This window comes from Leptinotarsa decemlineata, unplaced genomic scaffold (assembly GCF_025532065.1).
Source record: "Leptinotarsa decemlineata unplaced genomic scaffold, Ldec_3_MD MMD2_tig00000133_RagTag_RagTag, whole genome shotgun sequence".
Taxonomy (NCBI): Eukaryota; Metazoa; Arthropoda; class Insecta; order Coleoptera; family Chrysomelidae; genus Leptinotarsa; species Leptinotarsa decemlineata.
This window is the reverse complement of record NW_027412542.1, coordinates 2,939,905-2,947,921: the sequence shown is the minus strand read 5'-3', so window position 1 is coordinate 2,947,921 and position 8,017 is coordinate 2,939,905.

The window sequence follows — 8,017 nt, the reverse complement described above, 5'->3', positions numbered from 1 at the left end:
CTATATAACTATATTTGACTAAAATGAAGAGCAACTTATTATGAAACTTGATTGTGTTTTGAGTGAATTTAGTGTCTTTTATCATTGAAACAAGTTCAACTTGAATGTCGCTAAATTAGTATCTGTGAGTTTTCACTTCGGAAAAAATATGCCAGATGAATTATGTACAATTGACGAAATCCAAACCTTCTATACACTTGCATTCCCAAGTACATACTTGGATTACAATCTGTCTTGGAACAAAAATAAATATAGTGACACTTCGTTGTGAGATGTTCACTGGGCAGTTTACGAAACCGAGACAACCGTAATAAGTGTTTCGCTATAGAAAAGCTTTCTCAAGCGTATTTTGGTTATTAGGCAACACCGATTGCTAAACTATATGCATCCAACAAACAGAGTAACCCAAACAAAGATAGAAGCGTGATCAAACCATGATCAACAGGAACATTTGCATCTATTGGGTTAAATAAATAAGCCTCTTCACGCTGGCCAATCAGACTTAACTGCAATCGGCTGGCGGAAATAATTCAGTGTCGTATGGTCAGTGTACAGTGTGGAGTGTACATATACGATATTTTAAAGTTTGAATTTAAAAAAATGTCAAGTACTGATAAGGCTAAAGAAACTGCTAATTTGTATCTCTACACTCCACCTGAAAAGTTTTGCTATACCCAGCCGCATATCATTAAAAAAAAATAATAAAATTTCAGTCGTTTCTTAGTGCGACTTTGTACAAGCAGCCTTGTATGGGAGACGTGCACTATGCATGATTATGTTTTGGAGCACTCTGTTACTTAGATAAAAGAGTATAGAAATGAGGATCATCACATATGCACGGAGTCACGAAGAGGAGCCAACCGCACATTTGTGTTTTCAGTTAGAAGGCCTCATTCCTAGGAATCATTTAACATAACCATGTAGACTATTATAGATACCTGCGTGACTTCCGGGTCCGGAATTTAAATACTTCAAGATATTACCTTGTGTGTCTAATCCAAATCAAAGAGAGGAAAGTTTGCGGACATAACTGTCAAAAAGAAAAGCAAACCGAAGACACGTGTCTGTGGCTATTGCTTCTTTCATACAATGAATGTTTGAATCTTTAATGCTCATCAAAAAATATTGTCAACATAGTTTGTATTTGTATCATTCCACACCGTGTTAAGAATCACACGTTGGAAGGTAGGACCTCGTTAGTCCTCAACTCGCACAAGTTTCGACTTTTGAGAGTTGTCGTTCGTAGGGGAGCCACAGCTGGTCAACGAAAAAACTGATTTCAACACCCTTTATGAAAATGGCGAAAGAGACAATTGTATGTAAACGTTCTATAGAGGTATAGAATGGCGAATTCGCCACGGATAATCAATCTAGGCATAATGACAACTAGAGAAACAAAAAAGGTAGGAGAATAAGAACAAGTCAGGAGAAGAAAAAAATTAAAATTTAGTTTGAGCCAGTTTAATCAAATCATCATCTGACCAGATCTTTGATTACTCAAATCAGTCGATAATGTTTTCTGAGTACTCATTAAATTATTGCTTGTAAGATAATTATCGATATGCGCACAAGAACTAACTGTTCCCTGAGGAACACCATATTGCACATTTCTCTCCCCACTCATTATATTTCCAATTTTTACACATTGTTTTCTCTCTTCCAAATAACTTTTCATGAGTTTATGTGCGTTTCCTCTAAATCCAATGTTTTCTAGGGTTTCTAATAAGTCTGTGTGGCTGACAGTATCAAAAGCCTTCGCAAGGTCGAGAAATATGCATATTGCAGGTTCTTTACAATCAAAAGCTTTGTATATCTCTGTTCACGATTGTATCTTGCGTCGAATTTCCTTCCATAAATCCATATTGATTTTTTGAGATGACATCGAATTTTTTCAGAAAATCTAAGATTCTTGATTTGATTAACTTTTCTAAAATTTTACTGATGTTAGTAGTAAAGATATAGGGCGATAATTTGACATTTCCATCTTGTTCCCTGACTTGAATAAGGGTTTGACCACTGCAACTTTCGCAATTTGAGGAAAAGAACCTGATTGTATCATCTCATTTGCAATACACGTTATGGGTTTCACTAGATATGCAATAAAATTTTCACAAGTATCCGTTGTGATATTATCAATGCCTGGTGCTTTTTTGGACTTCAACTCTCTGATTACCTTCCTAACTTCATCAAATAGATTGAATGAAATTATTTAATCTTTTTGTTGCGAATTTTTTGTCCGGTTTTTTTATTTCATTTGCTAGTTTTGTAGCTACATTTGTGAAGTATCCATTGAAATTTTCCGAAATTATTGTGCTATCATGTATTTTCATTCCATCCAATTCAATTACTAGTTTTTCAGAAATGTTTTTTCCTTGATATTTTTTACGAACTGCCACATATTTTTGGGGATATTTTCGTTATTTTGTATTTCTTTCTTATAATAATCAGTTTTTGCCCTATTAAACCACTAAGCATATTCTTATATTTCTAATACTCATTTAAAATCACGGTATCACCTGGGTTTTTTGTACTTTTTTATATAAATAATTTTTTGTATTCACTGATTTTACTAAACTGTTTGTTATCCATGGATTTCTTTTGACGTCTCTTCTCTTGATTTGAAAAGTATTACTGCTCAAATCTATATAGGAACTTAATTTTTCAACGAATAGATTAGTGATTTTGTTGACGTCATATTCTGACAGAAGTTCATGCCAGTTTTCGTTTTTCAAAATTATATTTAGTTTATCGAAATTAATATAAGTTTTAAAGTATATTTTAGATTTCATATTCAAATAAACCTGCTGTCCAAGAACTGCGATTGTAATTTGATTCAAAAATTCTAGCTGTTATCACATTTACTATTAAAAAAACAAGTGGAGAAACTTACTGTTGTATATAAAAATTGTAGCTCAGTGTGCACGGTGTTAGCAAAACACGCATATAGAATTGAAAACGTTTGTTTAATCATTATCATGGATAATGTTATTGATTTTCATCAAGTAATGGGTCAGTCTATTCATAATTCCAAGTAATTCAATATTTTTATACGTTCTGTTTCACAATTCGCTGACTTCATATGACCACAGAAACGGTTATCTATAAGGCTTAAACCTGTGGTGATCTTGCTGGTTATTTCTCTGGTCCACCTTGACCAATTCAATTGTTTCTAAATTAGGGAATACTCTTCATTCAAATTATTTGGTAGAAGATGATGACCAACTAAAGCTTTCATCTATGCCTGCCCCTACAACGTAAATTTCATTTTAAGAATAATATTAAAATTGTGAAAACTGAAGATACCATTTTTTGCGAATTTGTCTTCACAAGCATAAAATGTATCCCCCCTAAAACTCCTACTAATGAACTAAAGAACTTTCAATTCTGTGGAAGATTAACCAAAATGATGATGGTATTATGACATGAAAGTCATTTCAAATTTTTCGATATTCAAGATGGTGGTTGGTATTCATACCAGGTGTTGACGAAAATGATTTTTGAAAACGCGAATTGATCATTATTTTCTAAATGAAATTTTTTTCTTTCATCATATAATGGCTTATGAAAGGGGTAGCTGTTCCCATTTATAACTTAATTTTTCATGACGCTGGTCTGACGTCCTATATCTTCATATTTTCAAAATATCTATTGGTTTCACTTCAGTTATTTGCAAATTTCTCGAAACAGTTTCATATAAATTTGAGCAGAACTGAAAAAAAATGAAAATGGACAATAATTTGTAGGATAATTAAGTTATACTTAATATCAAACGGTTGTAAATACATCATACATGTAATTGAAATATTGATAATTGTTCAATACACGAAAAACATGTTGTTGATTTTTGTCGAATGTATAGGACGCTACGAGAATGGGTTGAGAGCATAACAAGTGAGTGAGTTTGAAAGTTTTTATGAAAATTCAGAAAAAAATGGTGCTAAAGAGGGAAAACATTCACTACTGATCACAAACATAGATACATATCAAGATATATATCAAGAAGCTCCTACAGTAGGATATTGAGAAAGAAAAAATTCCATTCTTATAAACTGAAACTTGTCTAAAATTTAGAACCAGAGAACCCTTGATGATGTTACTGTTGCATGGGCAGTTGTCGACTTATTCAAGGTTTATAAGTATGATAGAGAAATTCACCAATATTCTACCAGAAGAGTTAATGATGCATATTGTCTCTGTTCTTTTACCGAAATATGTTGAAGTTACAAATTTTATGATTTCTGAATGTAAATTTGAGGCTTTGTTTTCTGAATTGTGTCTGGGTGGAATTATTATGTCATATCTGTATAATTATTTTAATTTCCCTATCTAGATTGTTAGCAGACAAAGGTGACAAGAAAGTTCTGTGTAACATTGAATTGTAGGCTGCTAATTTGTGACTGTCGGGATGGAAAGAATCACTTGGGATGGTAATGTCTGTAAAGCTCGGTTTTCTGAATACATTGAACTCAAATTTATTATGATTATATGCGATGGTCAGGTCTAAGAAATTAATCTGTTTCTTTATCTTTGTTTAGAGTGTGAACTGTATGTTTCTGTTAAGATTATTCATAAATGTCATGAATTGGTTTAGCTGTCGTGTAGTACCTCTGAAACAGGTGAGAATGCCGTCTACATACGGCAATTTTGTTTACTGATAATAACTGGGATAATCTATGCAATAAAGCTGAAAAGGATCTTATATAAATTTCACAACGGCTAAATTATAGCAAGTTGTCTTTGACTACGCCCAAAAGTAAATTTATAACATTTTTTACAAATGTCGACACTCAACCAAACAGAAATTATGCTTCATAAGAAAACATGTACTCAACCAAATTGCAACTGTCCATCTATTTAAAAAACCAGAGAAATAAAATATCTTGGCGTAATTGTCGATCAACACCTTAAATGGAACGCGCATACCAAATATTTAAACAATAAAACTAGGCAAATAATTTGAAAATTTTACGTATTAAGGTACATTTTAGACAATCGTAACCTAAAACTTATATATACATCTTTAATTGAACCATTATTTAGATACTGTATAGTAATATGGGGAGGATCATATAATAATGCATTACAAAATTTGAAAACAACTCAGAACTGTATACTAAATATAGGTTTCAGGTTTCAGAAAAAATAAACGTTTCTCCACTAATAAGCTTTACGAAGACCTAGACATCTTTGACATTGACAAACTACATATGCACCAATGCTTGCTATACAGGCTGATTCACGGTGGATGGCATATTAGACGTTTCTGGTGAACCAGACAACGGATCACTTTGAAAATTTAATGGAGGGCATATTCGGACATTCTCTAGCCAACTAAAATATTTTTGACAATGCGGTGTTGCCGCTTCTATTAGAAAGCAGTAGCAACTTTGATTTTTCAAATGGAACACTCTGTATATAATATTATTTTTGAAATCTCCAATAATTGCACGACAACTTTTCTTGATATTTCCCTATACCTATCTGTTACCGTTTTCGAAATAAAAATTAATTTCAATTTTTTTCTTCGAAAATCATGACTTCTAAAAATGCCGATATCTTTTAGTTAAGAAGTACTATGATATCGAAATTTGGTTTGGAGTTAGGTGATACTTGGACACTTCCCACACGTCAGCCTAATCTCCGTTACTTCAATACAGGGTGGTAAAAAAATACAGTTTTTTCGTTTGCTTGAAAAAGTTGCTGAAATTTGATTATTTTAAATGGAACACCCTGTATATTATTGAAAATTCGGAAATCTGCTGAAATTTGCTTTCTTTCTATGTATATCATACCTATACCTAACTAGTCAAGTTTCGGACTTATGAACATTTATTTGTGAAAATGTCCCTTCAGAATGGTATTTCCATTCGGTATTTGGTAAGCAGGCCATGATTACTATTTGACAGTAGCGTTGTGACATTCTCCTAATAATATCGACATTTTCGTCACTTCAGAAGTTGCAAATACCTTCAAAACGATGGAACAAAACTATTCAAACGAAGTTCTTATGAGTTTGTTTATTATTTTTGGACAGTGTGACAAAATTATCAGCAGAACATGTAGAAAGTTCAATGAAATGTATCCGAATCTACCGCCAATGAACCTCAAGAAATTTATACGAATTCAGAACAATTTCAATGCATTTGGATCAACTTTAAAAGCACCAAGAAACTTGCCTCGACCCGTAACTTTCCAAGACAACCAGATTAATGTCTTAGCATATTTTCACGCATTTCCCGAGTCATCGATAAGAAGTGCTGAAGAAGATTTGGGTATAAAATATTCATCGGTTCAAAGAATCTTGCGAAGACATAAAATGCATGATTATAAATTCACCAAAATTCAAGCAATGAAGCCTCAAGATCCTCAACAGAGAGTAGAATTTTGTGAAATGTTGTTGACACGCATTCAAGAAGATCCACTTTTTTTAAATAAAATTATTTGGACTGATGAATCGAAATTTTCGAGAGAAGGGATTTTCAATAGAAAAAATCGTCATTATTGGTCCAGTGAAAATCCTCACGTCACAAAAGAAGCCGGATTTCAAGAAAAATTTAGTTTTAATGTCTTCTGCATGTTGATGGACAACAAATTGAGGTACGTGATATACGAGGAGTCATTAACATCCAGAAGCTACCTGAATATTTTGGAGAATACTGTAGATAGTTTCGTGGATAATCTGCCACTCGAAGATTATCGAAACTGTTGGTACCAACTAGACGGAGCTCCTGCACATTGCACAAGAGAAGTGAGCGCAGAACTGGATAGACTGCTATTTGACGATCGGTGGATGAGGCGCTTGGGACCATGGAATTGGCCAGCGAGATCACCCGATCTTAATCCATTAGATTTTTATTTGTGGGGAATGTTTAAAGAAAAAGTTTACAAAATACCCGTGCGTTCGAGAGATGAATTGTTAGAAAGGATTGCCCAAACATTTGAAGATTTGGATCCCAATGAAATCAGATCTGCCACCACGAAAGCAGTCAACACCCGCATTTTAAAGTGCTTGAAAGTGAACGGCCAGCGATTCGAACATATTTTGAAATATTCCACATGATTGTTTTACTTTTTTATAATTATTCATATCAATATTTCCAATTTCAAGTTTCTTGGTGCTTTTTTAAAGTTTATCCAAACATATTGAAATTGTTCTGAATTCGTATAAATTTCTTGAGATTCATTGGCGATAGATTCGGATACATTTCATTGAACTTTCTACATGTTCTGCTGATAATTTTCTCACACTGTCCAAAAATAATAAACAAATTCATAAGAACTTCGTTTGAATAGTTTTGTTCCATCGTTTTGAAGGTATTTGCAACTTCTGAAGTGACGAAAATGTCGATATTATTAGGAGAATGTCACAACGCTACTGTCAAATAGTAATCATGGCCTGCTTCCCAAATACCGAATGGAAATACCATTCTGAAGGGACATTTTCACAAATAAATGTTCATAAGTCCGAAACTTGACTAGTTAGGTATAGGTATGATATACATAGAAAGAAAGCAAATTTCAGCAGATTTCCGAATTTTCAATAATATACAGGGTGTTACATTTAAAATAATCAAATTTCAACAACTTTTTCAAGCAAACGAAAAAACTGTATTTTTTTACCACCCTGTATTGAAGTAACGGAGATTAGGCTGACGTGTGGGAAGTGTCCAAGTATCACCTAACTCCAAACCAAATTTCGATATCATAGTACTTCTTAACTAAAAGATATCGGCATTTTTAGAAGTCATGATTTTCGAAGAAAAAAATTGAAATTAATTTTTATTTCGAAAACGGTAACAGATAGGTATAGGGAAATATCAAGAAAAGTTGTCGGGCAATTGTTGGAGATTCCAAAAATAATATTATATACAGAGTGTTCCATTTGAAAAATCAAAGTTACTATTGCTTTCTAATAGAAGCGGCAACACCGCATTGTCGAAAATATTTTAGTTGGCTAGAGAATGTCCGAATATGCCCTCCATTAAATTTTCGAAGTGATCCGTTGTCTGGTTCACCA